This window comes from Tursiops truncatus, chromosome 15, assembly GCF_011762595.2.
Source record: "Tursiops truncatus isolate mTurTru1 chromosome 15, mTurTru1.mat.Y, whole genome shotgun sequence".
NCBI classification, from domain to species: domain Eukaryota; kingdom Metazoa; phylum Chordata; class Mammalia; order Artiodactyla; family Delphinidae; genus Tursiops; species Tursiops truncatus.
This window is the reverse complement of record NC_047048.1, coordinates 71,605,159-71,620,681: the sequence shown is the minus strand read 5'-3', so window position 1 is coordinate 71,620,681 and position 15,523 is coordinate 71,605,159.

Below are 15,523 nucleotides of genomic sequence, written 5' to 3'. Positions count from 1 at the left end.
GGGGCAACCAGCGGTCACGTCCTCGCGATGACCTCCTCTAATAAATCCTCGCCCTGGGCAGGATTTTCTGAGGTTCTGACACTTGCCAGTCTTCAAGTATGGGTTGACCAAGACCTGTTCTTTGACCAGAGACAGTGAGTCTTGCAAGTCTTCCCTTCTCCATCCCTTTCCTGACCATCTGGTGGTAGAAGTCCCTAGCTCCACAGGTGCACTGAGCCCTGACAGCACCATGAACCCCTGCATCCTCTCCCTGTCGTCCTCCTGGATCTCACTGCTGTCTGGTGGGGCACAGTGTAATTGGGGAGTGGTGCACGTGGGATGAGAGGGGCAGGAGGCTCAACCCATGCCCCAGGCAAGGGGCCCTCTTGTCAAAGAGATCAGTGCAGAGAAGGGCATTAGATTCACAAGCATCAGTAAAGAATGAAGAAACCCCCCAAAGGAGTTCACAGGGAACACTTTTTGAGCACTATGTCCCAGGTGCCAAGCTAAGAACTTTCCATGCACAGTCTCATTTAATCCTCATAGTGGCCTTGAGAAGTCCCATGTTTTTCAGATGAAGAAACTGAGTCAGAAGTTTATTTTTTTATTAAAAATTTTTTATTTTATTGAAGTATAGTTGATTTACAATGTTGTGTTAATTTCTACTGTACAGCAAAGTGATTCAGGTATACATATACACACATTCTTTTTCATATTCTTTTCCATTATGGTTTATCACAGGATATTGAATATAGTTCCCTGTGCTATACAGTAGGACCTTGTTGTTTATCCATTCTCTGTATAATTGTTTACATCTGCTAACCCCAAACTCCCAATCCAACCCTCCCTCACCTTCCTCCCCCTTGGCAACCACAAGCCTGTTCTCTATGTCTGTGAGTCTATTTCTGTTTCGTAGATATGTTCGTTTGTGTCATACTTTAGATTCCACATATAAGTGATATCATATGGTATTTGTCTTTCTCTTTCTGGAGAGTCAGAAAGTTTAAGTAACTTGCCCGAAGTCCCAGAGTAAGTCAGAGGGCTAGTTTGAACCTTGGTCTGTTTGACCTCAAAATTCTTCTAAATTTTTTTTTTATATTTACTTATTTATTTATTTGGCTGCACGGGGTCTTAGTTGCGGCATGCGGTATCTTCGTTGCGGCATGTGGGCTTCTTAGTTGCAGCATGTGGACTCTTAGTTGCGGCATGCATGCAGGATCTAGTTCCTGGACCAGGGATAGAACCCCGGGCCGCCTGCTTTGGGAGCACGGAATCTTACCCACTGGACCACCAGGGAAGTCCCTCTTCTAATTTTAATATTCTACTTTCTCTAACTATAAAGTAGTGGTAGGCTAGTGGTTTGGGATCCACTACGATAGTTTGAGAAGAAAAAGAGGGACAGGCAAGGATAACTGCATCATACGCTCCCTTTCATACTTCCTCATTTATACTCTGTCATCATGTCCTTATATACTGACTGTCAGACCATCAGGTAACAGCTCTTAAATTGTTTTCTTCCAACGACAACCTGGACCCCAGCTCCAGTCTGGACCAGGACACCAGTGCACTCAGGACAGGGAAATTGTTACCGAGTCCAAGCTCGCTCTGCTAGCTGCACGACAGGCCAATGAATTGGAGACGAGGTGTTGAGGGAAGGAATGCAAAGCCTACTGGCAGACCAAGGAGATGGCAGACTAGTGTCTCCAATAAATCATTTTATCAGAGTTTGGATGACAGTTTCTTTTATAGCACAGAGAGGGGGAGGAGATGAGGAAGTAAAGTAAAAAGGCCGTAACTTTTGCAAGTATCCCCTGGAATGGACAGCCTTGGTGAGGGGATGTGTTAATTTCTTCTTTCTTGCAGCCATCCACAGGTGGACAGGGTTCCCTGCGGCAGGCCATTATGTCTGATTATAGTAACAAAACGCAAAGCAAAGGTTAAAGTCAAAGAAACAGATCGAACATGGAGTCCGATTTAGCTCTTCCTGTTAAGAAATGAAATGGAGTTTGTGAGGGTGTCTCATCCAGACACTGAAGATGAGGTGTAGGGTGCTCAGTGAGGGATCAAGACCTATTTGGAGTGGTAGTGGGGCTCAGATGCTCCTCCTCTGGGACCCCAGGCTTAGCTGCGCTTTGGGGGCTGGGAGTTTTGAATGGAATTCCTTGTTGGTGCTTTTATGCTCAGAGCCACCAGAGGGCAGCAGAGGTCGTCATAGACCATTTCCAGGCAAGAGAAAGGTTATTCTGAGCTCGTCCCAGCTTTTTCAATCCACTTTGAGAAAAAGTTACATAGCTGGGTCTATACTCCAGATCCCTACTGAATTACATGTAATAAAGCAAGACCTAACATTATGACCTTCCTTTTCATATGATGTGGAATGCTTCTGCACTTTTGGTAACATTTATCTTGGGGACATTATCCATTATGTTGTATCAATGTTTCTTGTACCAAGTCACAGGGCAAATTCCTTGTGGAGCTCAAGATCAGGAGTTTCCCTCTCATGATAAGCTGTTATGAGAATGGGAAATGATTTATTGGACATCTCTTATGTTGCTATCGAGAGATGATATTTCATTTTGGCTACCAGGAAGCCAAGAGCTTGTTTTTTTGTTTTTGTTTTTTTCCAAATTGGAGTAGAGTTGCTTTACAATGTTGTATTAGTTTCTACTGTACAGCAAAGTGAATCAGCTATACGTATACATATATCCCCTCTTTTGGATTTCCTTCCCATGTAGGTCACCACAGAGCATTGAGTAGAGTTCCCTGTGCTAGGCAGTAGGTTCTCATTAGTTATCCATTTTATACATAGTATCAATAGTGTATATATGTCAATCCCCATCTCCCAATTCATCCTACCCAAGAGCCTGGGTTTTGGAGCCAGGGCTGGGTTTGAATTTAGACTCTTTGTTGCTTATTATCTTTATGCAAAATGAATGAGGATAATAACATTATCACTTTGCCCACCTCACAAGATTTCTGGGAAGAGTCAATATATAAAGTAAGCACTTAGCACAGAGCCTGACACAAAACGCACACCCAATGAATGTTAGCTATTGTTACTCAGTTTCTCTACCCTCTTTTATTGTCTCTGACTTTTTTTTTTACTCTCGGTTCAATGATTTTTCAGTTTTATGGAATGTGTTTTATAGTATTAAGTTCCTCAAATCCTGTTTGGAGGAAGGGGGTGTATACATATATGAGAGGTTAGTACCAGTTAGAATTCTTAGGCAGAAAGAAATATCTAGAGCAGCACTCTCCAATAGAAATATATTGCAAGCCACATTTGCATTTCAAATTTTCTAGTAGCCACATTAAAAAAGGAAAAAGTTTGGTGTTTACTCAAAAAGTGAAATATAGAATTACCCTATGACCCAGCAACTCCAGTCTCAGGCATATACCCAAAGGAATTGAAAACAGGCGTTTAAACAAAAACTTGCACATGAATCCTCATTGATACGCTATTTACAATTGCCAAAAGCTGGAAGCAACCCAAATGTCCATCAGTGGATAAATGGATAAACAATATAGAGCATATCCATCCAATGGAATATTATTTGGCCTTAAAAGGAATGAAGTACTGACATATGCTACAGCCGGGATGAGCCTGGAAACATCATAGTAAGTGAAAGAAGCCAGACACAAAAGGCCGCATTCAAACAAAATATCTAGAATAGGCAAGTCCATGGAGACAGAAAGCCCGTTAGTGGTTGTCAGGTCTGGTTTTAGAACAGAATTACAGTTTACCCGTGAACAACATGGTTTTGAACTGTGTGGGTCCACTTAAGGGTGGATTTTTTCCAATAGTAAACACTGCAGTGCTGGTTGGTTGCATCAGAGGATGCGGGACTGTGGATCCAGAGGAGCTTCGTATAGGGAGGGCTGCCTATAAGTTATGCTCAAATTTTCTACTGTGTGGAGGGTCAGATCCCCTAACCCTGGCCTGGTTCAATGGTCATCGGTACCCAAGTGGGCTTCTTAATGTACAGATTTCCAAATCCCATCCCATATATATATTTATTTATTTATTTATTTATGGCTGTGTTTGGTCTTTGTTGCTGTGTGCGGTCTTCTCATTGCGGTGGCTTTTCTTGTCGTGGAGCACCGGCTCTAGGGGGCTTTAGCAGTTGTGGTTCGCGGGCTTAGTTGCTCCGTGGCATGTGGGATCCTCCTGGACCAGGGCTCGAACCCGTGTCCCCTGCATTGGCAGGCAGATTCTTACCCAGTGCGCCACCAGCGAGATCCCCCATCCCAGATATTTTGATTCAGTAGGTCAAAACTAGGGCAGGCCAAAGAAGCTGCTTGCTTATTTATTAGTAGTTATTTTAAAAGTGCTCCTCAGGGGATTCTAGTAGGTGATCTGGTTTGGGGATCTCTGAATTAGAAGTTTGTGAAAATGAAACCGGGCAGGACCCTGTGGAGCTTCTGGGCACGGAAGCCTTTCTGTGTCCCCCCATTTCTTGGTAATAGGCTTCAGCTTCCATGACCTTCCCTGAGTCCGCCTCCATGACCTTCCCTGAGTCCGCCTCCGTGACCTTCCCTGAGTCCGCCTCCTTGACCTTCCCTGAGTCCCAAAGGGCAGATTCGAACAGTTGCTAATCAGGGAAGGGAGGGGATGCAGAGACAAGGGAGAAGCAGCCCAGAAACAGTAGCGCAGCCTTGGGGCAGGTTCCCAGTTCTGCCTCAAGGGACACACAGAACAGTATCTTTGAGCTCTTCTGCAGAATTAAAACCCCCAACAAATGGGAGATAAACTACTTGATGAGGCATTCTTCATTCCAGAGAGAGGGTCATAGTTTGATAACCTGGAGAACCACAAAAGCTCATCAGGAGACCGCCTGAGGCCAGATTAAACAGGCCCTGCACACACCCTGATCCTTATCAGCAACTCACTCCTCACCAAATTCCCCTCCCCTATGTTTGCCTGGCAAAACAATAAAGCTATTCTTTTCTACTTCACCCAAAACTCTGTTTCCAAGATTCCATTTGGCATCAGTGCGCAGAGGCCAAGTTTTCAGCATCAAAAGTCCCTCTCAGCTACAAGGATCTGTGAGCCCAATTCAATAAACTTTTCTTTTCTTTTTTTTTTTGGCCGTGCAGTGCAGCAAGCCAGATTTTAGTTCCCTGACCAGGGATCAAACCCCTGCCCCCCTGCAGTGGAAGCATGGAGTCTTAACCACTGGACTGCCAGGGAAATCCCATCCTAATTCAGTAATCTGAAGTGTTCATCCAGCCTTTACCATTCTCTTGTTTTTCTCCTTCGGCTTTCCCATATGTTCAGAGCTGTTTATATGCTTGGGGCCATGAGTCTTTTTTGTTATTCCTTTTCTCCTCCCCCTCCCCCTTCCTTCATCTCTTCCTTTTCCAGTTTATTATCTTTTGAAAAAACTGCATAATCATTGTTGAGATATCCAAACAAAGAGGAAGATTTCCTGGCCCACAGATAACTGTCACAAGTGTTGATATGGGTAGCAATCAGGGGAAGTGCCTGTGGTTCTGTGATATTGGCGTTTGTCATTCAACAGTATGTCATAGAGAGACGTGATTTTTAATTGTTAAAGTATTCTGTTTCCCTAACTATTTATTAATTTTTTTATATTTAACAAGGCTTTTGCTGTTTCCCATGGTCTTTGCCAAGTGGTTTCAAAGACTTTTATTTTCAATTTTATTTCAATGAAGCCAATAAGTGTTTTAGGTGACAAAGCCTCTATCTTTTTGCAACACTTCTTGGGCTTGCAGATAAGATTGCTATTGATTTTTCTTTATATAGAGTGTTCTTGGTTTCAGTGTTAAGGTTCTTCTGTTCTGCATTGATCCATTTGATATGGAGCTTATATCTTCCCATTTTTAGAGTTCTCCCAGTTAAAATTATTTTCCTTTATTTATTTATTATTATTATTTTTGGCCACACCTCGTGGCTTGCGGGATCTTAGTTCCCTGACCAGGGATCGAACCCGTGCCCCCTATATTGGAAGGTGGATTCTTAACCACTGGACCACCAGGGAATTCCCTCATATTCTTTTCCATTATGGTTTATCACGGGATATTGAATATAGTTCCCTCTGCTATACAGTAGGACCTTGTTGTTTACCCATCCTATATGTAAGTTTGCATCTGCTAATCCCAAATTCCCAGTCCTTCCCCCCACCCCCCCGCAACCACAGGTCTGTTCTCTATGCCTGTGAGTCTGTTTCTATTTTGTAGATATGTTCATTTGTCTTGTTTTATTAATAGATTCCACATATAACTGATACCATATGTTATTTGTCTCTCTCTCTTTTTTTTTGACCGTGCCTCGCAGCATGCGGGATCTTCCCCTGACCAGGGATTGAACTCATGCCCCCTGCATTGGGAGCATGGAGTCTTAACTACTGGACCACCAGGGAAGTCCTGTCTTTCTCTTTCTGACTTACTTCGCTTGGTATGACAATCTCTAGGTCCATCCATGTTGCTGCCAATGGCATTATTTCATTCTTTTTTATGGCTGGTTAGTATTGCATTGTATATACGTACCACATCTTTATCCATTCATCTGTCAATGGACATTTAGGTTGTTCCATGTCTTGGCTATTGTAAATAGTGCTGCTATGAACATAGTAGATTGTTTTTGATAGATGATTGCAAATAATGTTGTAGTGAACATTCTCGAACATGGATCTTTATGTACAATTATTTCTATGACAGATTTTTAGAGGTGAGCTTCGGGGTCAAAAGCATGTATTACACATTATAAAATTCAGCAGATATTACCCAGTTCATCACAGCTTTGCCAACGCTCATTTATCTGTAAATTTAAAGGGTGAAAAATGGCAGACCATTAACTTATATTTCCCTGACTACTAGTGGGGATGAGATTATTTCAGCATGGTTATTGACATTTTGAGTTTGTGAACTGCCTTGCCTCTTCTTACACTTCGGTTATTTTTATCTTGGTCTTTTTTCTTACTGATTTATGAGAGTACTTTATAAATTATGAGTCTTAATTTGCTGTAAGTATTTTCTCCCGGGGTATTATTTGCCCTCTCATCCTGTTGTGGTTTCTTCAATTGTGCACTTTTAATGTTTATATAATTATATACATAGAGTTATATGATGAAAGCTGTCATTCATAAATACATGAACACACAAACAAACATAGGGGCTTCTGAGTTTTCTGTCTTGGAAAGTCCTCTATCACTCCAAATTTAGAAAAATGTTTTCATATATTTTCTTCTGTTAGTTTATCTTTTTTTTACATGTACAACCTTAATATATTGGATATTTATTTTTGTATGAATGTGTGGAGTAGGGATCTAATTTGACTACCGTATCAAATGAACAGCAAATTGTCTGATCATTTATTGAAGGATATATAAAATTTCCCTTGATTTGAAATGCTGCTTCGTCATTTTCTCAGTTATACTTGGATCACTTTCTGGATTTTCTGTCTCATTTATCTATGACTGTTTTCATTCCTGTACAACTGCCACACTGTTTTTAAAAAATTGAGATATAATTTACATACTCACAAATTTAATAGCTTTGAGCACAGTCACGAATCGTGCAACCATCACCACTCTTTAATTCCCGAACATTTTCCCCACCCCAGAAAGAAAACTCACACACCATTCTCCCATCGCCCCAGCCCCTGGCAACCACTAAGCTACTTTCTGTCGCTATAAATTTGCCTTGTCTGTATATTACACATAAATGGAATCATACAATTTAGGACCTTTTGTGTCTGGATCCTTTCACTTAATCTTTCCTTTCCCTTTCTCTCTCTCTCTCTTTCTTTTTTAAAAAAGATATTTGAAATAAAACTTTATTCTGATTCTAAACGAAAGGGAGGAATGACAGTAACAAGATTTCACCACTGTGATGTGATAGTAGCAATCTTCTATTAGACACTAAAGGAATAAACAGCTGCATTCTAAAACAGCTAAATATGCAGGTCCAAAAAAAAAAAGAAGGTTTGTGGGTTTTTTTGCGGTACGAGGGCCTCTCACTGCTGTGGCCTCGCCCGTTGCGGAGCACAGGCTCCGGACGCGCACGCTCAGCGGCCATGGCTCACAGGCCCAGCCGCGGAGCGGCATGTGGGATCTTTCCGGACCGGGACACGAACCCGTGTCCCCTGCATCTGCAGGCGGACTCTCAACCACTGCACCACCAGCGAAGCCCCAAAGAAGGTATTTTTAAAACTGCCACATTCACTCTGAAGCCTGTTCTTCTCCTTCAGTACCCCAAAGGTTAAGCACATATCCTGCTCAACTTATATAATAATAAAGTGGCAAACATGCTGCACCACTGACATCACAGGACAGTTGCCTGTAAAACTAGACTTCTGACCTTGTTCTCCAGACTCATTTTCTCACAGGTCGTCATCCTCATTTGGGTGAACAGTTGTCTGAGCAACCTCTCAGTCATGCTTATGTTACACAGCCAAAGCCAGGTGCATGACAGTCTGGTAGGGCAAGAGTAGGCGTGCCACAAACTCCAAGTTAGGGTCTCTAATTAATTTTCTAGCCAGCCAGAGGAAGGGCTTTTCAAAGTTGAATTTACTTAGGACAGAAATTTCATAGTACTGAAATTTCTTTTCTTAAAAAAATATTTATTTATTTGGCTGCATTGGGTCTTTGCTGCTGCGCGCAGGCTTTTTCTAGTTGCAGCGAGCAGGGGGCTACTCTTTGTTGCGGTGTGCAGGCTTCTCATTGTGGTGGCTTCTCTTGCTGCGGAGCACAGGCTCTAAGCGCGTGGGCTTCAGTAGTTGCGGCACGTGGGCTCAGTAGTTGTGGCTGGTGGGCTCTAGAGCTCAGGCTCAGTAGTTGTGGTGCACGGGCTTAGTTGCTCTGGGGCATGTGGGATCTTCCTGGACCAGGGCTTGAACCCGTGTCCCCTGCATTGGCAGGCAGATTCTTAACCACTGCATCACCAGGGAAGTCCCTGAAGATTCTTTTTTAGTGGAAGACAATTTTGTCTTACCTTTCCTGTCCTTAATATCCACTTTGTTGCCACACAGCACAGTGGGGGTGTTTTACATGCTCCTATGAGATCTCCGTTACAGTTAAGCACATTCTTGTTAAGTAACTCTTGATGTTACATCCAACATTATAATGCACACTGGGCTTAGATATAATAGCCATCTCTCAGTCCACCAAATTTCTTCTGACAAACTGACCATACATTGAACTTAATAGATCATCTGCTGGTATGGAACACAAGGGGGTGGACCTCAACACCCAAGGTATTTTCAAATTTACCAGTCAAAGGATGTTTCATGAAAATAGTTTTTCCAGTAACACCATCACCAACCAGTATAAGTTTGAACTGAACTTGGGGTTCTCCTTGGGCAGTCATTGTGATATTTCTTCCAGAAGCATCTCTGTGCCCCATCTTAACATAATATTTTTAAGGTTCATCCATGTTGTAGCATGTGGCAGTACTTCATTCCTCTTTATTGCTAAATAATATTCCATTGTATGAATATAGCACATTTTGTTTACCCATTCATCAACTGATGGACATCTGGTTTATTTCCATTTTTTGGCAATTATGAATAAAACTTTTTTTTTTTTTTGGCTGACTGCAGGGCTTGCGGGATCTTAGTTCCCCAACCAGGCATCTAACCCGTGCCCCCGGCAGTGGAAGCGTGGAATTGTAACCACTGGACCTCTAGGGAATTCCCTCCACTTTCTTGATAGTGCCCTTTAAAGCACAATTTTTAAAACTTTGATGAAGACCAATGTATCTGTTTTTTCTTTTGTCACTTGTACTTTTAGTGTCATTCTAACAAACCATTGCCTAACCCAAGGTGACAAAGATTTGCCTCTGTGTGTTTTCTTCTAAGAGTTTTATAGTTTTGGCTCTTACATTTAGGTCTTTGATCCATTTTGTGTTAGTTATTGTATATGATGTGAGGTAGAGGTCCAATTGTACTCTTTTCCATGTGTATATTCTATCGTCCCAGCACCACGTGCTGAAAAAACTGAGCTCCCCATTGAATTATCTTGGCCCCTTTGTTGGAAATCAATTGATCAAAAATGTAAGAATTTATTTCTGGGTCCTCAATTTTATTCAGTTGACCATATCAGAAGAAAATAGGGTTAATGTATCCCAATAGGGTAAGTGAAGCAAACACCGAATTGCATATTACCACTGTTTTAAGCAGTAAAGTTTAACAGAAGATAAAAAGCTTGAAATGTAGAAACATGAGGTGACTAGTCAGGCCTACCCCCCCCCAGCTTTATTGAAGTACAGTTGATAAATAAAAATTATATTTAAGGTGTGCAACATGATGTTTTGATATATGTATACACTGTGAAGTGATAGCAAAGTAACATATCCATCACCTCATATAATTACCATTTGTGTGTGTGTGTGTGTGTGTGTGTTGTGAGAATATTTAAGATCTACCTAGTAGAAGCTAAACTCTTGATGTCTATTCCTCACTGTTGGGCCAGGAGTCTGGAGGTGCCTTGCTCCATGGTTCCAACAGTGTCAACATTTTTGTTTAACTTACTAACTAGCCCAGCTCCCAATAAGGAGAAGGAAAACTGAATGGGAGAGGATCTAGGCTATAATGAATTGAATAAATATCCCCCAGGATGCTGGAAACCTTGGTGTTTTGCATGAAGTATCTCTGTTATCACGTGCAGTGAAAGTCCTGCACTGCATGTCTCTGGGGGAAATAAGTGAGATGTTCCATTTCAGTGGAAAGCATACAGCACAAAATTTTAGATGAAAGAGGTGTGAGGCAGAAAACAATGAGGGTCATTAAATCTCCTTTATTTTTTTCCATTGCATTTTCTGTTCTGTCTAGTAGAAAACTAACAATTGAAAGTTCTTGAGAAAGCTTGAGACACTCATGTACCCAGTAGCATTCCATTAGAGGGAAGGACTTTGTATCGGACCAGGCAATTTCATTGCAGTTATATTTCATTTCCGGCTAAGCCTCTTTTTTCTGTGGTGTCACAGCTTCCTTAACCCACATTTATGGGCTCAATTGGAATTCTCTTTCACCTGGTAAAGCAGGAAAAGGAGGGTTTATTTTTATCTAAAGTGAATGAGCCTATCAGGGGGGATATGGTTAACGCTTCACCGAAGGGACTCTGAAGCCCTAGAGCATGTATTGTACATCATCTGAGGTGGTAAAGGTTCATGGAAGTTAGAAAGCATGAAAGCCTGAAAGATGGAAAGATTAAAAACTGCCCAGGAAGTCCCACCATGAGCTCATATTTCTTCTGTCTAGAGTGTTGCTTTGCGTTACCCAATGTGTAAAGAGCCCAGTTAAACAGAGGTTCTGGCCAAAGGTGGGGCAATATGGAATGTACAATATTTGAAGGAGGAATGTTTTTAAACATTGTTTAAATGTTTAAATGTTAAAAAAGGAGGAATGTTTTTAAACATACGGCCTTATAAGATACAGCACAAATATGCTACCTATTTTTCCTTGCTTGTATTATAGAATTACATGAAATTCCCTCTTTTCCATTTTACTTACTGTTTTATTTAAGATATGTTGGTTGATGTTGAAACTTGCCATTTGATACACTGGTTGCAGAACTTCCGGGCAGGATTCAGGTAGTGCTAAAAGAGAAGGGACTTTACCTGTAAAACCCTAGCTCTGAAGGTAGTTGAGGTAGTGAACGGGACTTCCGATGGTCTCTTTTTGGGTTGTGTTAAATGCTTTTGGCTATTTTAATCATAAGACTTAAAAAGTTTATGAATGGAAAACAGTGCATATGAGTTAAAGAGTCAAGGGGTAGAATGTAGTGAATATTTTTGCTTTTGTCCACTATCCTCCATCTGGTAACAGCACCCCAATTGTTCTTTGCAGAACTTTCCCTCTGCATATTGGACTTTCAGTCATGGTGTCTTTTCTTTCCTATAAGTGTGGACAGGAACAACTCATGAATGGGAGAATGGGGAGCTGTGAGTATTTGGGTGAGAGTCAGAGAATCTAGGCTTTTAATGTTCAGGGATTTTGGTTCATATTGGGCAAATTTTTTTTTTTTTAATTCTTTGGCCTTGCCACGCAGCACGTGGAATCTTAGTTCCCTGATCAGGGATCGAACCCGTGCCCGCTGCACTGGAAGCGTGGAGTCTTAACCACTGGACCACCAGGGAAGTCCCGGGCAAATCTGAATTCTGTTATCTTATTGGTGCCAGGATATTTTCTTTTTGCTGAGGGGATAAATTATTATTTTGTACTTGGACATTATGAGTGAGAAAGGATTAAAACATTTTAGCTTGTAATGCATAGACTATATCAATTCTGTTATATATATTATGACTCCACATCTCCATGTGATTAATAGTATATATTCTATACGGCAACAAATATAAGCAACCTTGATATGGATCTAGGTGGAACATTATTTTTGAAAAATGTTAAACTCATGTTTTAAAATTTCTGATAACCTTTAAATGCTTTTGCATACTTGAGTTCTAGAGTGTCATTATGATCCAGTCCTGTGTTGAGAACGTAATCAATACACAATTAGTTTCTCTGCTATGCTAGGTCATATATTGTTAGAGGAAGCCAAATGCGGCATAATTCCTTTTCTTTTTTTTAAGGCTTTCATAATTAAACTGTATAAAAGACTTGGAATCTGATTTAATAGTCAGTGGGTAGAGAGGCTAAGTATCTTGTGTTGGCTGGAGTACATTCTCCACAGCATGGAGACAGATCAGAGCCAAAGGCTGGAGTAAAAGGTATCTGGTTCCATGGTTCCAGCAAGGTCAACATCTTTGCTTGCCCTGATCACCAGCTCCATTGTCCTTATTAGGACAAGGCTGAACAGTGGCAGGGCTGGTGGGAGAGGCCCTAGGCTATGATGAAGGAATAAATATATTCCAGAGTGCTGAATGCCTTGTCTTTTCCCCTATGTGTTCGGAAGAAGGGCTACCTGATGGCACCATTATTTAAATATTGGGTTCCCGAAGTTCCTGTACGCTCACGTGCAAGCATGGGAGTGAATGTTCGGAACTGCAGGTCTTCAGGGAGAGAAGATGAAATGTGCCATTTCAGTGTGTGAGGTCTAAGACACTGGGTGAAAATGTTACGGGGGGGAAAATCAGCGAGGGTCATTAACTCCCTGCTTTGCCTGGATAAAACTTTTAAAAGAAGGATGCTTGAGAAAAGCTTGGAGTACCTAGTAAACCCATTAGAAGTCTATTTAAATAAGGAAGGAGTCTACATTAGACCAGTTATGACGTGGCCCAAAGGCACAAGTAAATTTTATGAGAAAGCAAATTACACTCTCAGCCCATGAAATATACTCTTCTTGTTGTGTTGTCACAGTATTTGAAATCCACACTTATGGTTTCTTTAGGAAGAAGCTGATTGCAGTCCCAGCTCTCAGCTGCTAGGTTATAAGAGCTATGAATGACGAAGCCAAACGGTAAGATGGATGGGGGGAGGGACTTCCATGAGCGATGCACTTGACATGAGTGATGCACTCGATGCAATTGGGACATCTAGTGCCAACTGTTTGCAAAATTTTGGAAGAATCAATGATTAAAATTCCATGTCTCTCTTCATATATCTTCCTATGAAGGCTGCTTGAGTTGTGTTGGTGTCCTTGTAACTTCTGGGATATCCAAACACAGGCGTTCATCCTTATATCCTTAATTTACTGTTTACCCAAGTAATTCATCCTTTGTGGCCACCATATATTACATGACTACGGTGAATGAGGGAATTCCAAGCAGGCACCTGTGGACCCAGGGAGTTTTTAGCATTTAAGCTTCAGAAAAAGCTCCTTGATTTATTGTGAATATCTAACTCTCCTAGTCATGCTCTAAGGATCTTACTTTATCTCACCACTGTACTCATTACTGTATACACCTTATGTATTTCTCCCTTAGGCCTGTGGCCCAAGGCTTCTGACCTTTTTCCATCAATTCTCATTTGGAAACGTCCCAGGCTGAGTCACAAGGCTAATTGGGAAGGGATCTAATTCATAAACTCCTAACAGAATTTCCTTCCAGTCTCACTCTGACTACTTTCTGCTCCCTTGCAGATGCAAGAGATTTTATTTATTCATTTTATTTATGAGCCTAATACTACTTTCTGACTTCAGGTTAAACAGCTCTCTCCACCACTGCACCAAAAGATTCTCCGGATTTGTCTAATGAAAAGTTTCAGCAATCGACTCCTTTCTTGGGCATCCACCTTCTAGGACAGGTTCCCTTACTGATTACTGCATTAAAGGTTTCTTAAGCAACTCAGCCCTACTGATACCCTACTATACCTATTTCTATCTTGAATCAATACACCTTCTTCAAAATCTTCAGAGTCATTCCATACCTTTATATATAGCATCCTGTACAGTAGTCAACCTCCCGTGTAGGATCTTTGACTGAAGTAATTCTTTGTTCACAGGCAGATATTCACTTAGTTCTGGTTGAATTAAAGGGGGAATTTTGTTCCAATCAGGATGTGCTGACAGGATACAAAAGGACGTAGTAAAATTCCCATTAGAAGAGTCCCAGATTCCAACCAGAGCTAAGCCTCTGACCCCTCCTTTGGCTTCACCACATTCCCTTTACTCTTTTTTTTTTTAATTGAAGTATAGCTGATTTACAATGTTGCGTTAATTTCTGCTGTACAGCAAAATGATTCAGTTATACGTATACATATGTATGTACATTCTTATTTGTATTCTTTCCCATTATGGTTTATCACAGGATATTGAATATAGTTCCCTGTGCTATACAGTAGGATCTTGTTGTATATCTATTCTCTATATAATAATTTGCATCGACTAACCCTAACTTCCCACTCTGTCCCTTCCCCACCCCACATTCCCTTTACTCTTTTTTTTGGCTATGTTGGGTCTTTGTTGTGGCACACGGGCTTTCTCTAGTTGTGGCGAGCGGGAGCTACTCTTTGTTGTGGTGCGTGGGTTTCTCACTGTGGTGACTTCTCTAGTTGTGGAGCACAGGCTCCAGGCGCACGGGTTTCAGTAGTTGTGGCACGCGGTCTCAATAGTTGTGGCTCGCGGGCTCTAGAACGCAGGCTCAGTAGTTGTGGCCCATGGGCTTAGTTGCTCTGCGGCATGTGGGATCTTCCTGGACCAGGGATTGAACCCGTGTCCCCTGCACTGGCAGGCGGATTCTTAACCACTGCGCCACCAGGGAAGTACCTGATGTGGATATTGAACCACCTTTGCATCCCTGGGATAAATCTCATCTGATTATGATACACGATTGTTTTAATGTATTGTTGAATTCTGTTTGCTAATATTTTGTTGAGGATTTTTTGCATCTATGTTCTTCAGTAATATTGGCCTGTGATTTTCTTTCTTTTTTAAAATAACCTATAATTTTCTTTATCTTTGTCAAATTTTGGTATCAGGGTGAGGCTGGCTTCATAGAATGAGTTTGGAACATCGATGATTGTCTTTAGCTGTGAAATCTCAGCTAAAATCTATGAGACAACAGAAGAAGTCCCACTCCATAGCCTATCATAAATACATTCATTTTGCACCATTGGTCTACTATAAGTTACATAAGTAGTCTCCTCCTTTTGAGTATTAAATCTGATTCAAATATTTTATATTCATAA